Source organism: Macrobrachium nipponense, chromosome 2, assembly GCF_015104395.2.
Source record: "Macrobrachium nipponense isolate FS-2020 chromosome 2, ASM1510439v2, whole genome shotgun sequence".
Taxonomy (NCBI): domain Eukaryota; kingdom Metazoa; phylum Arthropoda; class Malacostraca; order Decapoda; family Palaemonidae; genus Macrobrachium; species Macrobrachium nipponense.
This window is the reverse complement of record NC_087201.1, coordinates 52,827,801-52,852,324: the sequence shown is the minus strand read 5'-3', so window position 1 is coordinate 52,852,324 and position 24,524 is coordinate 52,827,801. Positions and strand designations below refer to the sequence as shown.

The 24,524-nt window shown below is 38.1% G+C and overlaps 1 protein-coding gene and 2 long non-coding RNA genes across 3 annotated transcripts in view; 1 reads left to right on the top strand and 2 right to left on the bottom strand.

Annotated features, from left to right (window-relative positions):
- Window positions 1–11,500, bottom strand: part of LOC135220578 (GATA zinc finger domain-containing protein 11-like) — a 42,554-nt gene extending 31,054 nt beyond the window's left edge. The window contains exon 1 of the mRNA XM_064257826.1: window positions 11,325–11,500. The gene's annotated coding sequence lies outside the window, so the exon portion shown is untranslated. The remainder of the gene's footprint in view (window positions 1–11,324) is intronic.
- LOC135220579 (uncharacterized) overlaps window positions 1–22,162 on the top strand; it is a 47,217-nt gene extending 25,055 nt beyond the window's left edge. The window contains exon 3 of the long non-coding RNA XR_010315729.1: window positions 21,904–22,162. This is a non-coding gene — a long non-coding RNA (uncharacterized LOC135220579). The remainder of the gene's footprint in view (window positions 1–21,903) is intronic.
- LOC135221426 (uncharacterized) lies at window positions 15,482–19,519 on the bottom strand. The gene is made up of 4 exons (XR_010315943.1): window positions 19,430–19,519; window positions 17,879–18,080; window positions 16,830–16,945; window positions 15,482–15,901 (listed from the first exon to the last, which is right to left on the bottom strand). It is a non-coding gene; the product is annotated as an uncharacterized LOC135221426 (long non-coding RNA).
- Window positions 22,163–24,524: the final 2,362 nt, after the last annotated feature.

Here is a 24,524-nt window from a genome sequence, read left to right as displayed (position 1 = left end):
CCTTTTATTGTCAATTTCCATTTCAGTGCTGAATGACCTCATAGGTCCCAGTGCTTGGCCTTTGGCTTAAATTCTGTTTCAACTCAACTCAACTGCTCTAAAAAGGCAAAGAAGAGTTCGTCTCCCTTCAGCCCAATTCTTCGCCCAGTACAATTTTGATCAGCCTCCTCCTGTTCACTCCTTATCCAACTGGGAAACTGCCTCGCTCGTTCACCTTGACCAAATCACATCGTTTTCTACTCTAATCCTGTAGTCTCGTCATTCAGTGAATAGATCCAAGAAGGTTTATACTGGAAATCATCACGTTGACGAGTATTACGAGAATAGCTGCAAAATTCTTCGTTGATGCTTGTATTGTATTTACTACAGATAGTCATTTGTCTTTTTCTGTCCACCTTTCAAAACGACGGATTCAGATGGATGTCAAGACTTACAAATGAGTTATAAGCTCCCAGTCTCTGTTTTTCTTGATTATTTATTTATTTATTTATTCTGTTCTATCACATCCATCCTATTCGACTGGGTGGTTTTAATAGTGTAGGGTACCGGATTGCAGCCTGCCTCCTTAGGAGTCCATCACTTTTCTCCCTCTGTATGCTGTTTCTAGGAGCACACTCTTCTGCATGAGTCCTGGAGCTACTTCGGCATCTGGTTTTTCCAGGTTCCTTTTCAGGGATCTTGGGATCGTGCCTAGAATACTTATGATTATGGGTACAGTTTCCACTGTCATATCCCGTATCCTTCTTATTTCTATTTTTAGGTCCTGATACTTATCAGTCTTTTCTCTCTCTTTCGCTTCTACTCTGGTGTCCCGTGGTATTGCGACATCAGTGAGTGATACTTTCTTCTTGATTTTGGCAATCAACGTCCATTATATTATTATTATTATTATTATTATTATTATTATTATTATTATTATTATTAAATAAAAAAAATTCTTCATAGTAGCACGAGTCTTCAAATGGAGAAACAAATCCACAGTTATGTATATGTACATGCATTTAAATTTAAAACTTTAAGGATAGCTTTTGGGAATCTTCGGCTGAAAAGGAGAACCGAACAGATTCCCGAAAGCTACGAGTATCCTTAAAGTTTTAAATTTAGATATATGTACATTGACATAACTGTGGATTTGTTTCTCCATTATTATTATTATTATTATTATTATTATTATTATTATTATTATTATTATTATTATTATTATTATTATTATTTATGTGCATCCGCTAATAGCTTTATTAGCGAGTCAGAGTCTCTTTCGACGCTTATTAACTTCATGAACGCAAAGTTCATTTGGAAGCGCTGACACTTGGCAGGCGAGAAGCCCAAAAATAACGATGCGTCCAGAATTGACAGAGCGAGGTCTTCATAATCCGGTGTTCTAATTACGCCATGATTTTCATCTTAAAGGACTATTATTTACAGTATGGAATTCGTATACACACACACACACACACATCACACACACACACAATATATATATATATATACATATATATATGAATGAATTTCCCCATAAAGGCATATAAATTACCTTACAGTAAATAATATTACTCTAAGGGGAATTCACACACACATACGTACACACACATACACACACACACACACACACACACACACACATATATATATATATATATAATATATATATATATATATATATATATATATATATATATATATGTATATATATATATATACATATATATATATATATATATATATATATCTATATATATATATATATATATATATATATATATATATATATATATATATATATATATATATATATATATATATATATATATATATATATATTATATATATATATATATATATATATATATATATGTTATATATATATATATATCGAGCTACAATGTCCTTTAATATCTAATTCGCTCTACCTCGGAATTAATATATTTTCATATATGCTTAACCGAAGGGGAATTTTTTTCTCGATAATAGATTTGCCTGGACCAGGGCGCGAACCTATGGATCCTTTGAAACCCAGGAACGTCAGTGAAGCTTTACCTACTACACGGTGGTGTAGTAGGTAAAGCTTCACTGACGTTCCTGGGTTTGAAAGGATCCATAGGTTCGCGCCCTGGTCCAGGCAAATCTATTATCGAGAAAAAAATTCCCCTTCGGTTAAGCATATATGAAAATATATTAATTCCGAGGTAGAGCGAATTAGATATTAAAGGACATTGTAGCTCGATATATGTATATGAATCACGGAAATGTGATATGACTTATATATATATATATATCAGTTCTCAACAAGCATCTGTGGTATGAGGTATCCTGTCCACACCCAGCCTCAGTGGTTGCCAACGTCTGTCACGTCCTGGGGTCACCCACCTCAGTACTAATCAGACCCAACGTTAATGGTTTATCCTTTGTTATATTTTCTCGCATGGGATTTTCTCATAGCAATTCTTTCAGTAACTTACAATCTCTTCTTCCTGAATACCTCACCTGGTTCCCTCGGGTAATATTTTCTCCCACTTAGTCCAGTTTGCTCCTTTGTTGTCATGTCATCCATCCCCCTTGCATGCTACCGCCTTCTTAGCAGGAGGAGCCCGAGGTCTACTGCATTGCTTCAGTCAGCGTTCCCTTCTAGAGAGTATCGTATAGACTCTGCCTACTCATGACTGCATCCAAGCATCCAATCTCGTCTGTAACACCTTTCATAAAGAGGCAGGACACTGGTCTAGGCCTATACTAAATTGTCTGTCGCATGGAACTATTTTTTTTAATATTTTTTATCATAAGATTTGGACTCACGGCGTTCTACAAATAGCACCGCATGGTCTGACAATGAAATGAATGAGGCCTAACTGTCATAAAATCGTTGGTTACCCGTCCACACGTGCGATCACCTGTCAGTCGGTCGAAAGAACTTTAGGTCATTTCATCAGTTTTGGTGAGTGGACTGACTCCGCCCACAAACTGTCGTCCACACACGTACGTTTTAACGTCAGTTTCGATGAACTGAAAGGGAGACTGACAGGTAAACCTGTGCGTGAATACCCGACCATTGTAACCGTCCGCTGGCTGCTTTTGATACCGATTTAAGTAGTTCATCTACCACTTTGTAGTTCCCCATTTTCACACTGCCAGACCGACTCGTAGTTCCTGTGCTATATTTACCCAGTCTTTCTTTTAGTTTATTAACTGGAAACGGAAAAGCACAGCCATTGAGTTTTAAAAAATTATTGAGCTTTCGGAAACTTCCCTTCGACAACAAAAGAAAAAATTCGCCCAGTTCTTTCTGTAATTAAACTGCATGCTCAAATGTAGAACCTTTCATTATTCTTAAACCAATTATATTATTATAAAAACCACTGTTGTAGTTTGTGATGAACACAGTTTAGTTGCTGAATTTTAAAGCATGTAACAATATATAAGCCATGAAAAGATGATTGTATCTTTCCATCTGTAGCTAGAAATCCGAGTCTAAAATAACGTATAGATTGTGATAATAATAATAATAATAATAATAATAATAATAATAATAATAATAATAATAATAATAATAATAATAATAATAATAATTATGTTCTTTAATACCGATTCACTCCTGTCGGGCTTCCTTGATGATTTACGTGAGCGTAGAGGTTGTGTTTTCCTACGGTATTGATTTACTCCGAAGTTGCACCATTTGGTTCTGAAGACCCGTTTCCACACAGCTATTACCAAGTTCAGTCGCGAGTAAATGAAGTGGGATAATACGTAATTAATGCCAGTGGTGTTCACTGGGACGTGGTATGCTTAAAGCGGAAAGTCACAAGATTTGTATTTATAGTTTCATGCGCTCATGCAAAGAAAGATGAAAAAGGAAGGGGGAAAAAAAGTAGGATTTTATCAGCGTTAATTATCGTTACATAATAACCGTCGTGGAAATCAACTCACTAAACGTTCTTCCCTCAAAATAGTCGTTAACGAACAGCGCCGCAGAGGTGAAAATCTCGTGTCCCTGAATTATTACCGGTGCCAAGAATACAAATACAGTCCCGTGGAACTTTACGTATATCATGAAAATGCTCCTCCATTTCCTTTTTGATGACAAATGGAAGAAGAAATAACACAAGGCCGTGTGCTATCTCAGATCCGCTACTGAGGATAAGACTCTGACCAGACTTTCATAACTTCCAAGGCAACGTTTCAGCGCCTCAATGGCTTGATCGGTTTGGTCTTGACCTGCCACCTCGCTGGCCGTGAGTTCGCTTCCCGGCCATTTCATTGATGTGTTAGAGATGTGTATTTCTGGTGATAGAAGTTCACTCTCGAAGTGGTTCGGAAGTCACGCAAAGCCGTTGGTCCCGTTGCTGAATAACCACTGGTTCGATGCAACGTAAAAACACCATACAAACAAACAAACTAAGGCAACGTTTTGTTAGGGGACGAAAACTTTCTTTAGAATATCGAGATTGGGACAAACAGTTGATGGGCGTCTCTCAGAAGTCCCGTCGGGGATGGGCTCTGAGAGGAACCAGAGCGATATCAGTGTCGGATCAACAGAAGGTTCGAAAGAGATCTGAAGTGGAGAGATTCGAACCTCACGTTCCCGCTTTTGTCCCCTGTGGATAAGACGTCACGTGGATGAGGGGACGCCATTTGTTAGTTTGTATGGTGTTTTTACGTTGCTTGGAACCAATTGTTATTCAGCAACGGGACCAACGGCTTTACGTGACTTCCGAACCACTTCGAGAGTGAACTTCTATCACCAGAAATACACATCGCTGACCCCCTCAATGGAATGACCGAGAATCGAACTCGCGGCCACCGAGGTGACAGGCAAAGACCATACCAACCACGCCATTGAGGCGCTCTGACGGGCGGCCATAATGGAGCGGGAAGTAAGGATCCCAGGCGACCCTTTCGGGAAGGAAGCAAAGAGGAGGGATCGGCTTGCAAAGGATGCTGCTGCTGCAGGCGAAGGAAGGAATGGGCAAATGAGAGGTTTGTTCGGCAAGAAATCTGAGAAGAGAAAGGAAAATTGAAATGGGATTTTTTTGAAAGTCGGGAGGGAATTGCCCAAATTGATGGAGCGGAGGAGATTGCCTCACATGCTGAACTGAACTGAAGGAATGGTCTCGCGAAAGACGGAAGATCAGAACTCGCATTAAAGAGGAGTGACCCAAAAGGCAGCAAAAACCACACGAGTGCTTATGGTGTGGTCCATAGTCATCATCAGCCTATGCATATCTATACATACCTGCCGACGCACAATTTTCAATATATATAATTTATATATGTATGTTATATATAGTGTTTATATAAATAGTTGTGTAAGTAGACGGACAAAAATACAAAACGCCTCACTGGCGTGGTCGGTATGGTGTGGGCGTGAGTTCGATTCTCGGGCATTCCATTGAGGAGTGAGAGATGTTTATTTCCGGTAACAGAAGTTCACTCTCGACATGGTTCGGAAGTCACGCAAAGCCGTTGGTCCCGTTGCTGAATAACCACTGGTTCCATGCAACATTAAAACACCATACGAACAAACAAAAAATAATACAGGTTATTGCTGTGATCGTCACACTCGAATTTCTTTCTCCTCTTTTATATTAAGAATGTGACAGTTTGCCCCTCCCGACAGAAAATTGCGATAATATTCAAGCAGTTTTACAGCAGCATTTTATTCCTAACGTATTAATTGTATTAGGCTGTTCAGCATTTCCCCATTTAAGTATGTGTGGTAGTTAAACGTGGAGAGTGTGATACGTAGATTTTATGCGTCGGACAATGAATGCATATATATAGTCCTCACACACACACACACACACACACACACATATATATATATATATTATATTTTTTTATATATATAATATTTATATATTTATATATATATATAGATTTATTATATATATATATAAAATATAGGTAGATATTTATTATAATATATTATATATTATATTATAGATATGCATATATATAATATGATATATATAATATATATATATAGGTATATATATTTATATATATATATAGTTTATATATAATATTTATATCTATATACTAGTTATATATATATATATATATATATATATATATATATATATATATATATATATATTATATATATATAGATATATACTATATATATATATATATATATATATAGTATATAGGGATACAATCCACAAGGATGTAAAATCCTTCTGTAGTTTAAAATATATATCTCTTGCACAGGAACTTATAGTCTTGTTCACTATATATTTTAAACTACAGAAGGATCTTACATCATTGTGGATTGGATCCCCATTTACTTAGAGGTACGACACAGTACCTAGCTTATATATATCTATATGTATAGAGAGAGAGATAGGGGGGAGGGGGAGAAGTATATTTTATGTATCTCGTTGAAAATTTTGTGCGATGCATGTTAATAACAGATTGTTCGAGTCGATAAAGCTTTGGGGAGCCATTACACCATCTCAAACGTAATTACATGAGCTTATCTTTAACCCTGTAATACGGAACACAACCTTCTGCTGACTTCTCTGATCTCTCTTCATTCTCGAAGAGTATGGAATGCTGGGATAATGGGTAAACAGGGGAAGAATTCCAAGATGATTCCGTCTAGATTGGAAGTTGCAAGACTGAAGCGCTTTCCAATCTTCGCTCATTAGCTGGGGGAGAAATGAAGTCATGTAATGATGCTAAGAAGAGCCAGGGTATGTACATATCCTCCCTAATGATAAAGCCAGAGCGCTCGTAATACAGAAATAGACTTGAGTTGCCTCGTGCTGTAAACTAAAGCCCCCCATACACTGAACAATTGTCGTTATCGACCCACACACACACTATTCATACGGTATGAACGATCTCCGCACCGATTTCAGTCTGAAGAAAGATTTTGTCTCGAGAAGACATGGCATCATCTCTAGAAGAGACGCGCGCGATAGCGTTATATCGGCAGACAAACCCATACATTGAACGACCTGTGAATGACAGACTAAAGTCGCAAGCCAGCAAACGGGTCGTGACAGATTCCTGCTGAGATTGTTCAGACGCAAAGCTCCGCCCACTTTCGCGTTCAGACAAGCCCATAAACGGTGTTTTTGAGAACGATACAGACAGTCGTCCAGACAATCGTTCAGTGTATGGGAGCCTTAAGCCTCAGAATGGTCGCTGTATGCAAAACTGTTTGTCGTAGGCATAACGTAACGTTGTTTGCAGTGTCCCTTCGGCCCTTAGCTGCAACCCCCTTCATCCATTTTACTGTACATTTGTTCGTATTCTCTCTCTTCCATCTTACTTTCCATCCTCTGCTAACAATAGATTTATTGTGCGACTGCTTTGAGGTTTTCCGCCTGTTTCACCTTTCAAACCTCTCTACTGTCAATTTCAGCTTCAGCGCAGAATGACTTCACTGGCCCCAGTTCTTGGCCTTTGGCCTAAATTCTGTATTCTGTTCTAACTCCTTTAACAAAAGAAATATTAATAAATGGCTGTAAATGCGCCTGTCTCTATTAAGTTTGCATATATAAGAAGGACAGAAATTCACTCACAGGCCTTGCGTGCGACCTTGACCTTTGAACTTTAAAGGCCATACTTAGTAAATTCCTTTACTAACGAACCACTGAAGGCTGTGAAAACGCTCGTCGTCTTTCAGTTAAGAAGAAATGGCTTCTTACGAATCAAATCGTCAATCCAGATCCGAGTTCTCTCACTTATTTATAATCTCGATATAATCGTGTCATTGCATATTTAGATCACGTCTATAAAAATTCGTTCTGCAGATCGTAAGATATTTTACGAATCAAACACATGCATGCAATAACCTACGAGAAAATAACTTCTGTATTCGTTGGCGGATGCGAAAATAATCCGAAGATTGAGAGGGTGCGGCCAGAAATTCAGGAGTCCTCCCGTGGAGCACTCTCGAGAGAAGTCTCAACTCACTGAAGGAAGGGACGAAGCTCCGAAGCCTCCTTTTCTTCTTCCTCTTCTTCTTCTTTCCTTTTCCACGACGGCCAGAGCTTTCTCGAGGACGTTATATGAAATATTCTTCAGTTGTCGTGAGATATATTTGAAGACTTTGGCGCCGTTTCTCTTATTCTTTGGTGTCTTAACATTTTCAAGATTCCGCCACAGTTACTTCAGGCCTCATATCAGCCCGAATAGGAGTGGGACATTCGAATCTTAGAGCAGCAGTGAAATCATGCCGGTTTATATATATATATATATATATATATATATATATATATATATATATATATATATATATATATATATGGTGACATAAGCGAGAGTAAATTGGCTGCAGTGTGTCCACATTCGAAATAAAGAAAATGAGACCAACTTGACAATGACAAACCCAGCAACAACAACCATAATAATAATAATAATAATCATCATCATCATCATCATCATCATCATCATCATCATCATCTATGATAATGAAATCCGAGAGGGATTTTCTTGTTTGTCCGCCTCGGGTGGGGGAGGGGTAGCTAGGGGATCAGAAAAGTAGGGGAGACATGGCACATCAACCCTCCTTCTGCAAACCTGTTTGGCCGCCCCAGATTGGGGAGACATGACACATCCACCTTCCTCCTGCAAACCTGTTTGTCCACCCTGGGTGGGATACGGGGTAGGTAGGGGAAAGGGAGGGTAGGGAAGTCATGACTCATACCTCTGCTAGCTTGAAGTGCTCATGAGCATATGCTTTCTTTAATTTAATTTCGACCGTTGCCATGATCGTAGCATAATTTAACACTTTGAGAGAAGACATAACCTCCGGTCAGATTTTTTATCTTCAGAGTTAATCATACAATTTAGTTATTAAAAACCAAAGTGATGGTTCATTTGGAGGGTGGCCGTTTCCTAAGATGTTTTAGAAAGATAAAGTCTGTACTCGGAAAAAGCATATTCCCCTAACTGCGACCCCATTCATTCCTTTGAATGTACCTCCGTTCATATTCTCTTTCTTCTATCTGACTTTCCACCCCGTCTAACAGTTCTTTTATGGTACAACTGCGAGGTTTTCCTCTTGTTACACCTTTCAAACCTCCTACTCTCAATGCCCTTTCCAGTGCTGAATGACCTCATAGTTCTCAGTGCTTGGCCTTTGGCCTAAATTCTATATTACAACTAAAAGCATATCTCTCCAAAAATGTAACCAGATTTTCGTAAAAGTGAAAACAAATTAACATATGTAACGTCTTATGTAACTGCTAACAAATTGGCAGATAAGTAACAGCACACAGAAAACACACACACGCACACACAGACATGAAATAAACTGAGAAACAAACCAAACATAAAACGTAATTTCCTTGGTAGGATCAACAACAGTAATAAAGCACATAGTTGAATGCTCTCCTCATCTGTGAGTCCAGGAAACACCGATGGTCTGATGTCACTTGGTCCTCGACTAAGCTTTGCTGGAATGTGTCCTGTTGGCTCATACGAGCTGCAAAGTTTTAGCAGGAGTGGTTGCTAAATTCGTATGACCTATGACTCAACCTAAAAACGGATCGTGATTGGTTTATGCATTCTATCGTATTGGTTTATGCATACAATCATCGGCTCCCAACAATCATTTATTGTAGCACTAATGGAAATATGTCAGACTTGATACAATATCCACTACAAGCACAAAAATAAGGTGATAAATGATATCGATGTTATCATATATAAAATGACCATGGTATTCCAAATGTAAAAATGTTATGATACCAACAACATGACTATAAAGAAAACTGGATGACAAGGCAGACGGGACAGAATGCCAAAAGTATAAAATAGGACAAGAGAAAAACATATTTTTGTAGCTGATTTGATGAACGCATCAGGAAATTTGTTGCATCTTTCAGGATTTGAATTTCTGTCATTTTTATCCATGCAAAAGAGAGGAAACCCTTTACAAATCATTAATTATTGGTAATATCAGGACTATGCAAAAAATAGGAATATACGAATTCGTCCATGACAAACAGACTTGTGCATGACCATAAACTATTTGTTATCTTGATTCCAAGAGACGGAGAAGAAGTTGAAAAAAGTCACATAACAAAACTTCCACAGATTACTTGAAATGAGGCCATTTCTTTCGTTGTATTTCCCGATTAAAACTATGTTAACTATATACTGGAAAATGGCTTCTCTATCTTTACATTAAATGGTTCTCGGGAGTGAAAATATATCAGTGATACATCTTTGGAAATTACCAAATGCCTAGCATTTTTAATGTTAGTGTTTGTTATGAACATGAATATGTCATGTTATGATTGTAAGGGACACTCCTGTAAAGGGAACTAGGGTGCAGAATAGAGAGCCTTACCACTTGTACACTGATTATATATATTATATATATATTATACATATAATGTGTGTGTATACTATGTCTTGCATCTCTCTGTGAGCAGAAGTGACCTTCCTGACAGAACATGCAAGCCCAGGGTATTGATGAACTTGCCCGAAAACCTCCAATGTAAGTTCAAAATAATGAAAAAATTATGCTTTTATATACTAATACGAAACAGTTAGTTATCCGTACCCGTTTGTGGTTAACCGCTCCCTAGAATGAATATATAAACGGTTTCTTTAGTACGATGTTCATGTGCACGTACAGTCTTAGTAAACAGTACTATCCACCGAACTGCAGGTAAAGCTCAACGTTGAAGGAGAAAAATGGCCTTTTTTCCGCCAGGTGGTTGTTGTGGCAACGAAGAAACTTAGAGAGAGCGACGTAGAGCAGCAACTGGCAAGGTTATCACTCATACGGACGATGTAGTGATTAATCAATATGCCGCTGGATTGACTGCAATTGAAATTCCTCTGGCCAGTGACAGAGTCCGAGATGAATCTTTCTATAATCACGCCGGAGATAACGATGGCATATATAGATTGCGGATGACACGGTTGATGCCTATTGACCCTTTTGTGTCTGTGAGATTTTCAGATATTTTCATCATTATATTCCCATACTCTTACCCGATGAGGAACAGGCTTGGTGAAATTGTATCTCTGACACTCTATGCTGTATATATACTGCCAGATAGTGCCAGATTCTGTCCCTAAAAAAAAAAAAAAAAAAAAAAATCACCCACTCAGATGATCTCAGATGAAGATTGTGTTATTCAAAATGGTGAGAGGATTGCCTTTGCAATGGCCAAATAAAAGAATACAGATTCGATGTTATTCCCTTCTGCAAATCGCAACTTCCTGTAAAGTACATCTTTACGTATATCAATTGACAGTTTGATGTGGATATCAGAAAGATTATGAGCCATCCCACACACCCTCCTTCTTCCTAGCAAATTCACTGGAAATACGCCTTCCTATGATGCACGTCTTACCTTAAAAGATGCTGTTAAATAAATATATTCACTAAACGAATCACTGTTGTCATGAACACCTTCAGCAGTTGGCAAAATTCCTAAAATTATATCAATGGATGTCGGTTCTCTTTCTCACAACCCCCGATAGTATAAAGCTATCGATCCTGCGAGAGACCAGCGCCGCCACCCGGGAGAAATCGGAACTACGGGTCCTTGGCGCCAGTCTTGGGTTTACCCACACAGGCAGGCACACGCACGAACGAACGAACGTCGTTCTATGAAAACGAAAGAAGAGACATGCGAATAACAGGCAATGGAAACAGGGGTCGCTTGCGTACACCATGAGCTCTTAAACAATTCTGCTTCAAGAATAATCTAGCAAATAATCAAATATTTATTTTACAGCACGCAATTATGAAGAGCTTTGGAATGGAAGGTGTTGTACGCTGTTCTGTACATTATCAGCAACAGAAAAAAATGAAACGCCGTAGACTCTGTTCAAATGCAGACTTCCAATGACAAGTTTATTAACCTGCACTATGATATCAGTATGGAATGAACAATCTTAGAGAGTAATAAAAATAATTACGGAATCCAGCTATTTCAAATCACTTGGTGTAGCAAAATCAAATCGTATTTGCCTTAAGACACTGTTGCTCTGTCATGGTACTCTGGTGCTTTGATAACTGATATAACAATTATGAAATAAAAACTGAACCTGCGGATTTTGTGTGAAGTTATTGGGAAACATATTGGGAAGTTCTGACTGAATGGATTATCAAACCATTTATTTTCGGGAATTAGTCACAGGGAATCATATAAAAATAGGTTAAAGCTGGGAACAAGGAGAAGTCACAGGGAATCATACGGTTTTCCCCAGAAGGGGTTTAGTGCCGGCGTAAGGTGCACTGTAGACATTCCTTGAGGTTCTTTGCATCGTCCCTTCGGCCTCTAGCTGCAACCACTTTCATGCCTTTAACTATACCTCCGTTCATATTCTCTTTCTTCCATCTTGCTATCCGCCCTCTCCTAACAATTATTTCATAGTGCAACTGCTTTGAGGTTTTCCTCATGTTACCATTTTTACTCTCAGTTTCCCTTTCAGCGCTGAATGACCTCATGGGTCCCAGCGCTAGGCCCTAGACCTTTGGCCTAAATCCTATACTCCACCCTTACGAGTTTCTTCTTTTTCGAACACCACGTAAGATTTATTCCATGTTGCTTGAAATCTTTTCTAGACTATTTTTGAAGAGTGTTTGTAGTACCTATCCTTCGTGAGGAACTTTCAGGACGCAGTGTGCTCAACATTAAGTCAATGTAGAAGAGATGTCTGATGTTGTTGAGGTGAATCGTTTTTAAGATTTAGTTCAACTTCGTGATAAAACCTCGAAATATTTTTAGAAGGTTAAGGAGAGTTATTCTTCTTTCCGTCCCGTAGGGAGTTAGTGCCGTCAGTACACTTCACGCTGTGCACCGTAGGCAGTACTTGAAGTTTTTTGCAATATCCTCTCCTTTCATTCCTTACGCAGTCCCTCTGTTCTTATTTTCTTACTTCCACGTTACTTTCCACCCTCTCTGACAATGGTTTCATAGTGCAACTGCTTTGAGGTTTTCCTCCTGTTACACCTTCGAAGCCATTATACTCTTAATTCCCCTTTCATTGCTGATTGATCTCGTAGGTCCCAGCGCTTGCTCTTTGGCCTAAATTTTATATTCCATTCCATTCCATGCTCATCTGAGAGCAGTATCGAGAGATCCTCGCGAATCCCTGAAGTTGAAACTGAAAAATGAAAGACCCAACAGAAGTGGGTTTTTAAGGCCCCCATACACTGAACGATTGTCTGAACGACTGTCGTTATCGACCCACACACACACTATTCAGACAGTATGAACGATCTCCGCACTGATTTCAGTCTGAACAAAGATTTTGTCTCGAGAAGACATGGCATCATCTCTAGAAGAGACGTGCGCGATAGCGTCATATCGGCAGACAAACCCATACATTGAACGATCTGTATATGACAGACTTAAGTCGCGAACCAGCAACCTGGTCGTGACGGATTCGCGCTGAGATCATTCAGACACGAAGCTCCGCCCACTTTTGCATTCAGACAAGCCCCTACACAGTGTGTTTGCGAACGATGCAGACATTCGTCCAGACAGTCGTTCAGTGTATGGGGGCCTTTACTCTGAGAGCAGCCGTAGTATGTTGTGGTTCCCGAATGGTGGTAAGGATATGGAGAACCACCAAATATATTTCAGGTTTTCAACAATTTTGAACGGGAATAAACCGTAACTGATAACGCTCACAGTTCACAGTTACAGTTTTGAATAGGAAGTAACCGTAACGAATATCGCTCCCAGTCCAAAGTAACAATTTTGCATGGGAAGAAACCTTAACTAATAGCGCTCACAGTTCACGGTCACAATTTTGAACGGGAAGAAACCGTAACTGATAACGCTCACAGTTCACAGTCACATTTTTGAACGGGAAGTAACCGTAACTAATAACGCTCACCGTTGACAATCACAATTTTGAACGGGAAGAAACCTTAACTAATAGCGCTCACAGTTCACGGTCACAATTTTGAACGGGAAGAAACCGTAACTAATAACGCTCACAGTTCACAGTCACAGTTTTGAACGGGAAGTAACCGTAACTAATAACGCTCACCGTTGACAATCACAATTTTGAACGAAAAGAAAAAAAGGGAATTAACTGTAACAGGCGTAATAGCGTGCTCACCAGTTCCACGGTCACCCAATTTTGAATGGGAAGTTAACCGTACTAATAACTACCTCCACGTCCAGCTGAATTTTGAATGGGTAAGGGAAGTAACCGTACTAATAACACTCACAGTCCAGTCTGAATTTTGAATGGGAAGTAACCGTATCTAATAACGCTCACAGTCCACAGTCACAGTTTTTGAACGGGAAGTAACCGTAACTAATATCGCTCCCAGTCCAAAGTAACAATTTTTCACGGGAAGAAGCCGCAATTTATAACGCACACATTTCTGTTTTCTGTATTGATTTTCAACCAGTTTCAAAGGGAGTTGTTACTAGAAAAAGTGCAACTGCATTAAATTAGGTCGGCAATTACCTTCAGGTGTAGATGACCGTTAAGTACGACCATGGTTGGGCTGTTCATTACTTTGTTGCCTTGGGAGGAAGCGGAAAGGCCTTAATCTGTTTTCATGGTGACCCAAATGTTTTGGCTTGGAAGGATTTCCAAGTTCAATGCGAGAGATTCGTGGAACATATTGATTTCAATCTAGACAATTTTATTAGTTTTGCTGCTATATTTCCAAGATGAGCGCCATATGTTAAAAACGCAGCAAAGCATTCCTTTCGTGTGCATAATAGACAGGAATAAATGCCTTCAATTAATTCATGTGTTAAGGCTAAATCTTCAGTTAGTAGTTATCTGATATCACTCTGTCATCTCGTATCCTTCACTTACATAGATGGTTGTTCAAATACAGTATCCCTTTTCTTCGCTACTCCCCCATCAATTTTCTCCCCTTTTCTCTCTTTTAGCTCTTCCTAATCTTCATTCCAATTCTTTGTCTTACACCCAGTCTTCCGTCCTTCATCTCCAGTGTTTGTAATGAACATGTCTCATTTTACTGTGCGCTTGAAATTCGTTTAATCTTACTTATTATTGAGGAATTTACGGATACAGGAATACTATAATTCATGGAAAATAGTCAGGAATAAAGGGTATCACATTCACGAATGTGCAGAACCCGCGATTATTACTGTAGGTTTTCTGACCACCCTGGCTTTTTCCATAATAATCCAGAGGATACACTGAAATTGAAAACAATTCCGATAATACACTGATAAGGTAAACTTGTATACCGAGATGTGTTTTACCTTCCGTAGAGTAGTCTTATTAAGAGGAATTTTGTCTCATAGTGCGAGAATTTCTTTGATCTGAGGGACGTGGGGTTGGCAGGGTTCTGGATGTTACAACAGGCAACTTTCTTAAACAGGCTAACAATAATTGAATTATTTTTTTACATTCCTTTGTCTTATTTTATTTTTGCACCTCTCTCTCTCTCTCTCTCTCTCTCTCTCTCTCTCTCTCTCTCGATGTGCCCATTACATTTGCTTTTGCGATTATTGTCTAGGCCTGAAACGTGGAGAAAATGAAAATAAAAACACATAACTGCTTTATGCAGTGAACTTTATTGGCAAGTATAATTTGAGGTCACTAGAAATCAGTCCATTTGCTTATTCAAAAGTCAGTTTACTTTCTCTGGTCACGAATTCTTCATTTCCGAGATTATACAGTGTTAACATTGTGTTTCAATAGGAGTGTGTAAATATGCACAATATTTTGCAGAACTGGACGAGGCTATGAAATATGATTCACACAGCTCCATTCACGTTGGTTAATAAGATCACAACACAGTTTGCAAATGTTTGTATTAGAGAAAGTTGCGGGAATCGCCGGGCGTCCGAGACATTTGGTTTCCATTTCTGAATCGGAATAACGACTCAGCTCACTTAGGCTCCGGGAATACGACTTACTTGGGATCCAGGAATGGGCCGCCTCCGTATTCGAAGACTCCGTATTCGGGGTAGTCCTGGAAAAGTGGGACTTTCTTCATTTGTGTTTTCGAAGGAATACTGGCACTGAGTATAATCCATTTTAAATAATCTATTCTATGATCCTTACCGTATACGCGGTATTGTGTAAACACACACACACACACACACACACACACACACACACACACACACACACACACATATATATATATATATATATATATATATATATATATATATATAATATATACACACATACATACACGATATACTGTCATTGAACAGTCTTATGCAATTAGTAAAAGGCGCAGAAAACAAGTCAGCACAAAAAATGAACAAATAAATATGTGTTATGAAAGAGAGGAAGAAATGCTTTATAATGTTCCTGTTCGTTCGCCTTTTTGGCAGTTTTCACCAAATTAAGTCACAAATCTCGAAACGGTGTATTTAGTAGCAGACATAGATCTGTGCCACCTGAATGGCCAAAGTAGATCCAAGGCTCATGTATATGGGTGTAAAAGGATAACTATAAAGAATATACTGAGGTAAAAGGATAACTATAAAGAATATACTGTGTATATTCTTTATAGTAAAAGTATAACTATAAAGGATAACTATAAAAAATATACTGTGTATGGGTGTAAAAGGATAACTATAAAGAATATACTGAAATAAAAAGATAACTATAAAGAATATACTGAACGAAAAATGACAGGTATTTCAGCTGTGAAGTGAAGAGAACGTTTGAGAAAAGGCAGAGAGAACAGTTCTGAATGACCAAAGATTGAACGCATCTGGCCAGAAGTTTATTAGATGAATGGAGGGGTTAACCAGCTCAGTACATTCCTGTCCCAAATTACTCCATCTTTCTTGAATAGTGTCTGCTTGGTTCATTGATGCTGCTCACTACCACAAAGAGAGAGAGAAGAGAGAGAGAGAGAGAGAGAGAGAGAGAGAGCATACCTCGCTTGTGTTCGGTGGAATACTGGTGATGGAGCAGCCTTCATCTATACACCACCCGCAGAACGGCGAGTTACCGAATGGAGTGTGCAGGCAGTATTGCAGAAGTGAGTTACACACTGAAATGAAAGGAAACTTCTCAGAAGATTCACTGCTTGCATAATAAAGAAAAGCAGCAATGGACACATTTTGAAAAAACAAAATTCCTCTTGCGGCGGTCAAGTGAGGACATCCAACACTCATTTACAAATCTTTAAAGTTGTTGCATTTTTTAAAATGTATGTTTGGAAAGGTGTCAATATTTTGTAGCTACAGATTAGATAAAAAAAAAAAAATTATTTTTACAGGATCGTTTGCTACAAAGCCAAAATAGAATTTCTTTCTTTATCTGTTCTTTAAATACATTTAGAAACACAAAAATTCAGGTTCATAACATTGTCGGCTCTGATGAGTCTCTTCAGATGTGACTTTTTACAAATTTCATAACGGCGAAGAAGTCTTGAGGTTTCTGTGAAAGAAAACGAGGCACAATGACTATCTAAAACATGCCTCTCAGAAAGTAGAAGTCTGCCTCTGTAGGAGCTGTATGTCACAATTCTGATGCTTTGTACAGGTCAGCGCAGAAGCTAATTTTTTTCTGTCATTATTGCGCACAGTGCCATTCGTGTTTAGGAGAAATAAAACCGGACATGACATTATAGTCACACTAGGAATCAGTTAGGTCATCTGTTTCATTTTGGAACTGGGACCTAGAATATTAAACTTTAAGAACGTTTGATATTACAATATTATCAATATCTTTTAAGTTACCCAATGCACTCTTTGTTCTCTTTACATGTAAAATTCAAGAAGTGTTTTACTGGATCCAGTTTATTTAGAAGTTACCAAATACGTAGCTTTATTTGACCACCGGGGACATCTATGATTCACTAACACCTATTATAACCCATGTTCCAAGGACGTAAATGTCAGCGGTATACTTGAAGAACATCAAAATGAACATGTTAGGTATTACAGTAAGAAAGAAGCAACCAGGACTGTGCCTTACTCACAGGCACAGTACCAATCCTCGTAAGGAACATGACAGGGCAGACCATCGCAAATTGATCCTGGCTGAGGTCCGCTGATGATCTCGTCGTAGACTTCGTCTGTTATGGGAACCGGCTTCACACAAGAGCCGTCGATGTTGCTCTCCCGGACCCTCATAGCTAGTTCGGGGGGCATGTTCTTCGCCTCGACAGCGACGAGCCATAGCTGTGGAAACGGAGAAAGAGGCTTGGGTTAGTTTCTTAGGAGGGGATCGTTCACTAACCACGGGAAACCTTCTGAATAGAAAATCACAGCGTTTTATCGTAAATGAAAATAATTCATCTAACAGTTTTCGCGCTCTGCTACCAATCCGGTGGTCCGAAGTTCGATTCCCGGCTCGGCCAACGCGGAATCAGAGGAATTTATTTCTGGTGATAGAAATTCATTTCTCGATATAATGTGATTCGGATCCCACAATAAGCTATACTTCCCGTTGCTGGGTAACCAATTGGTTCCTAGCCACGTTAAAATAAATAATCCTTAGAGATATCCCTAGGAGAGCTGTTAATCAGCTCAGTGGTCTGGTAAAACTAAGATATACTTAATTTATTGTTCCATGTCCATTACAGATGAAAAAGAAGCAGCACTGAAGACCGCCAGCGTGACTGTTTTTTAAAGTCTTTCACATTGTGAATTTACGAGTACCGTATAACGACTAGAGCGCTGTCCTGTAAAGCATCTCTTACTGAAACTGTGGAATATTGTCGCCTGACTCATTTTGAACCCATTTCTCTGTAGCTGCTCTTTAGCGCTACTTTTCCTATTGATTCAGTTCAGTATTTTCATGATGAATAGATCCAGGAAACGATTTAATTTTTGCCCATTTAAATATATCTGCGGAGGAAATACCTAAAATCTGACAGGTGTTGCTTTACAAATGACTGTAACATTTACCTCCATGCCAGGGTTTCTGCTGTGATTTCGCGTTGATGGCTTCCCGTATCAAATGTAACTGGCATGAGTTGATTTTTCCTTCCCTAAATATAAGAATTTCTCTCTCTCTCTCTCTCTCTCTCTCTCTCTCTCTCTCTCTCTCTCTCTCTCTCTCTTAAAAGTGAAGTTTTGTTTCGTCCAAAACTATCAATAGAAACATCTGATAAAGAATCCTTTCTGTTTGACCAGGAATCTCAGTTTCACTTACCATTTTCCTCCATACTATTAATCTCTCTCTCTCTCTCTCTCTAAACCACACACACACACACACACACACACACACACACACACACATATATATATATATATATATATATTATATATATATATATATATATGAGTTTAATGCTATTGTTTCACTTACAATTCCAAATAAAAGAAAACCTGGCCACAGAATGCCAAACGGACATAGAACTGTCATCCTCTACCCAAAACACTTGTCAAGAACCGAAAGACTACAGCACCTTCAGGAGCTACCACCTTTCCCGGGAAAATTGTCCTTTTAAAAAGAGATCCTTTTGAAGATACCTAACGGGACAGACATGCAAGTTCTTAAAAAAAAAAAAAAGATTGGAGGTTACCTGCCAGGCGAGCAGGTAGAGGATCTTGGGCGCCCGGATGTTCATCCTGTGGTGGTCGACGAGGGTCTGCTGGGAAAGGGACAGGTGCACCGGTCCCTTTTAATTAATGAACACCTGTTGTCCTCAGTACATGGGGCATCATTTATCCTAAGTATTCACTATGCAAATAATTCTAGTCAATTACACTAACATTCCCACAGTCATTATCGACAGGATTATCGATTTTTCTTCTACGTGGTGTCCCCGCACCGAGAATCCTGGTCACCATGACTCCAGAACCGCAAACATCCGCCAAGGCTAAACAGTCCAATCGCACTTCTTGTCCCTTCTAAGTGCAACAAACCGAAACAAAAACGTAGCCTTCTTTGCAGGTTATGAGAAGAGTTTCTAAATGTTTTGTGATATTCCCATAGAGTTTTTCGACAGTTCCCTATGTGAATTGACAATTATTGTGAAGACTACATACACACACACACACACACACACACACACACACACATATATATATATATATATATATATTTATAAAAAAAATCCAAGTGTATCTTGTTATTCTTCCCCCAGGTGACAGTAAGGAGACAGGACACATCCACCCACCCCCTTCAAACCGGTTTGTCTAGCACGGGTGGGGGCGGGGTAGGGGTACAGGATGGTGGGGAGACATCCACTGTCATGCAAACCGGTTTGTCTGCCCGGGGCGGGGTAGGAAGGGGAAACATCCACCTCCTGCAAACCTGTTTGTCCACCCTTGGAGGACGCAGGGTAGTTGGGGGGATCGGGAAGGTAGGGGAAACAGCAGCGCCAGGTTCCAGTGGGCAGAGAGCTCACCAACTAGTTCGTATATATATCATCATCAGCTGTTTCTAGTCCAATGCAGGACAAAGGCCTCAGACATGTCTTTCCACTCCCTTCTGTTTATGGTCTTTCTATGCCATTCTATACCCGCAAATTTTCTCAGCTCGTCAATCCATCGTCTTCTCTACCTTCCTCTGCTTCATTTGCAATCTCTAGGGACCCATTCTGTTATACTTACATATATATATCATTAGATAATAATATATATCTATATGATATATAATATAACTATTATTATATATATAATGAATTATTACATAGATAGGTGGTGGTTACACTGTCTTGTCGATGAGTTTGCTAACCAAGAGACTATGGAACGACCGAAAAGATTGAATGTTTAATCTTCTCAGCAAAAGGGCGTTCGATTTTGCACTTGAAGTTTTTTTGCTTATCATTAATGTATGAAGGGCACAGCAATTTTCTCAGGAATGTCATCCCAGTAACACCAAGGACCAATTATTCTCTCCAGAAATGCCGGAAGAGGCCCTCTTATTAGTCACACTGATTTGATTTAGATTGGGAAAAAGACGTGACGCAACAGATTTCTTGAGATTCTTGAAGACTCGGAATCCTTCCCCTGCTCCGGAGGAGACCTACGGTCGGCATCAAGATGGATTCCGAGTCATCAAGGAGCTTTCTGAAGCAGGAACTGTGTTATGGGCCATTTTCCAAAACTAAATTAGATTCATTTGAGTAACAGAGGCTATCCTCCGGGGATTCCGAAGTTCACTAGTCAGTGAGGTATGATGACCACACACACACACACACACACACACACTCTTCATCTATGCCACATTTGTTGTTAGTACGTACTTTTTAGTTATAATCTGGTGATGATAAAGGAACGGACAACTATTTATTTGAAAAAAGAAAAGCAAACTGTGCAATTCTGTTCGGGAATTCTGTAAAAATCCTATTTTAGCATAACTTATATACCTTGAATTTTGCAAATTTGGCATCACTGTAATGGTTAACTTAAGCGTCTACCTGCCGCTTGATTTTGCTTTTACTATAGTTAAATCAGACCTTAAAAGGTCAGTTTTCCCACGCTGCATACGTAAGACTCGTCACCAACTCCTCCCAAATTCTTGTTAGCCCCTCCTACTGGACTGCTCATTAGGGTGAGTTGGTGGTGTGGCGTGAGTCTTGATGAGCAGTTCAGTAGGCGGGGTTAACAAGAATTTCTGAGGAGTTGGTGACAAATCTTACGTATGCAGCGTGCGGTGAAACCTAGTGAAAACTCACCTTAAAATTTACACTCCTAGCGCTTGTTACCAGCACAAGGCCCACCTTCGGTCAGATATTCTCGAAAAGTTGCTCGTAACCTTTTGCGTAGTCCATCTTATAGGCAAACAATCAAACGGCACCGAAACGTAACATTTAGTTTCCTCACCTCATTTAAACGGAGATAATGAGACTAGACGTTTGAGGAAAGGTAAGGCAGTTGATAGACAAGAAAGATAACTAATTGTGAATGTATAAATACAAATATAAATGACACGTTTGAAATCAAGTTTTTAGTATAGGAGGTGTGTGTACACTCCATCCTCCATGCAAGATCAAGCAACATTTTGGAAATATCAGATCTCAAGTGACGTTTTGCTGTTCTTGCTTTTCAGACACTTCAGGCCGGCCATCCTCGTAAGACTTCCGTGATAGGCATGATAATTCGACCTCTCTCTCTCTCTCTCTCTCTCTCTCTCTCTCTCTCTCTCTCTCTCTCTCTCTCTCTCTCTTTACTGGTTGTGGGTCTGTATTTCCGTTTATCTCTGCGAATTGGTAAATACCTGAGAAATAAAGTTAACCAGAGAAAATGAATTAGTTTGAGTGTATATTTTTTTCAGTCATTCACACCTTCGTCATGACACTACTGGTATAGAGAATAATACACGCACATACATACATACATACACTCTCTCTCTCTCTCTCTCTCACTCTCTCTCTCTCTCTCTCTCTCTCTCTCTCTCTATATATATATATATATATATATATATATATATATATATATATATATATATATATATATATACATATATAATATATAACATTACTTGCTTATGCCTCCGAATTATTTTTGCAAATGTAGAGAAACATAGCAAGTATTAAGGCGTTCTTCATTAGACATCAAATATAACAAGGTTTGCTCTTTTATAGTAACAACGCCCAATGAAAGAAACGATTCACTTATTAATTTTCTAGTTATAGTACAATACGTTTTAGACGTTTACTTATGCTACCATTGTATGCATGCATGATAAATGCTTGCCTATTATTTCCTTTAAAAAATTGTTGAAGCCTTATTTAGTCTAGCTATCAGTTGCCATAAATTATTCCCAAAATGTGATACCAGCTACTTACCCATTTTATTTGATGTCTTAATGGTTAAAAGAAATTCTGAAAAGGTAGCAGAGCATACGAGAATTTCCACACCATACCATATCCTAATGCTATCATGAAACGTAGTCTCATAACGGAAAACACATAATAAATTAAATTGTGACGCAACCATGTGATTACTGAAACCATTAACAAAATTAGTTGAATGCGGAAAGCTAGATAATTAGGAACATGTGTGTGAGGGATAAGGCGCATAACTGAATCAACTTCACTCCTCACATTCGTTTTTATAAGACCCTGTAGTTCAGTTTAGTCTAGACTAATCCGATGAAAACAAAGAGTTCGTTATGGATGAATCATGATTATAACAACAAAGACACCAATTATAGTAATCTTACTTAATAAAACATATATATATATATACATATATATATATATATATATATATATATATATATATATATATACTATATATACACACACACACACTATATATATATATAATATATATATATATATAATATATATATATATATATAGAATATATATATATATATATATATATATATATATATAGGACTGGGTTACGAGGTGAAGTTCATTTGGGAGGGCAAGACCAAATTTGGCCAAATTTTAAACGTCACAAGTTTTTTCTTTCTTTCTTTCCGTTTTAATCACCATATTTGTGTAACAAATACCAACAGCTGTTATTATTTACAGCAGGTACGAATTTGAAGAAGTTTAGCAAAACTACGTAGCTATTATTTTATTCTTTATTCAGATTATATACATGCATGCATCCTCTTATGTATTCTTTCAAACCGAAATTCACTCAAATAATATAACTCCGAGGCAACTTCTAAGATATTACACACCTTACAAAAGGAACATCCTATCTATATTTATTTTTACATTATTTTTCACGAAAAAAAGAATGACTAGCAAGATCACCAACTATGTGAAAATATATACTAATCAGACTTGGAGCAAATACATATGTTTTATATGAATTATAACAATTACAGTTATAATTACCTGTGCTATTATCAATTACAACTACACTTACAATGTTGGAACATCTCAAACACAAATATTAATTTCAAGTATTAAAAATTTCAGTTACAAATACATAACCATAGAAAATAAAACAAAAGGCAGATAAAAAAATACGTGATTTGGTCTCATTTTAAAATAAATTCATACAACAATATTAATAAGTTGTAAAAGATTTAGTACAACAACAAATAAAACTTATTTTTAAAATTTTAGACTTACAGAAATTAACGTTAGCATGAATAATTCTCATCTGAAGATTACTTCATATTTGAAAAAATTATGTTGCTGTTAAAATTACCATTTGATAGAAATAAGGAATCAAGTATAATTACGTAAATGTGTAACTAATTACTTTTCTATTAAATTATCATTACTCCAAACCTGTACAAATAGTCAAATACAAAAGAAAATCTTTATTACACTTCATTTTATAGCTTTAGAGATAAATTAAAAGAACGTTTTGTCCCTTCCCTTTCGTTTGCCAAATAGATATATATTGGTGTTCATATCTATCCTGCTGGGATAATCTCTTTTAATGCAGAGAAGTCCTACTGCTGAGACCCTGTCCTGGCCCATAGTAGATCTAAGGTAAGTCTTGAGTCTCCTCAAGCACGAGAATGACCTCTCTGCTGAACAAGATGTAGCGGGTAAGGTTGCCAGGGTTTTTACCGTCTCACTGAAATGTGGCAAAGTTTCACACACAGAACTTTAGTAAAGATACCTTATCACTTTATTTTCAGTATTCAAATCCACGCCTTCCAGATTGTGAAAAATGGCAGCTTCAGCCATTAGGATGTCTTTATCCACATTGTAGAATTCAGACACTGCCTTGAAATTATCCTCTACT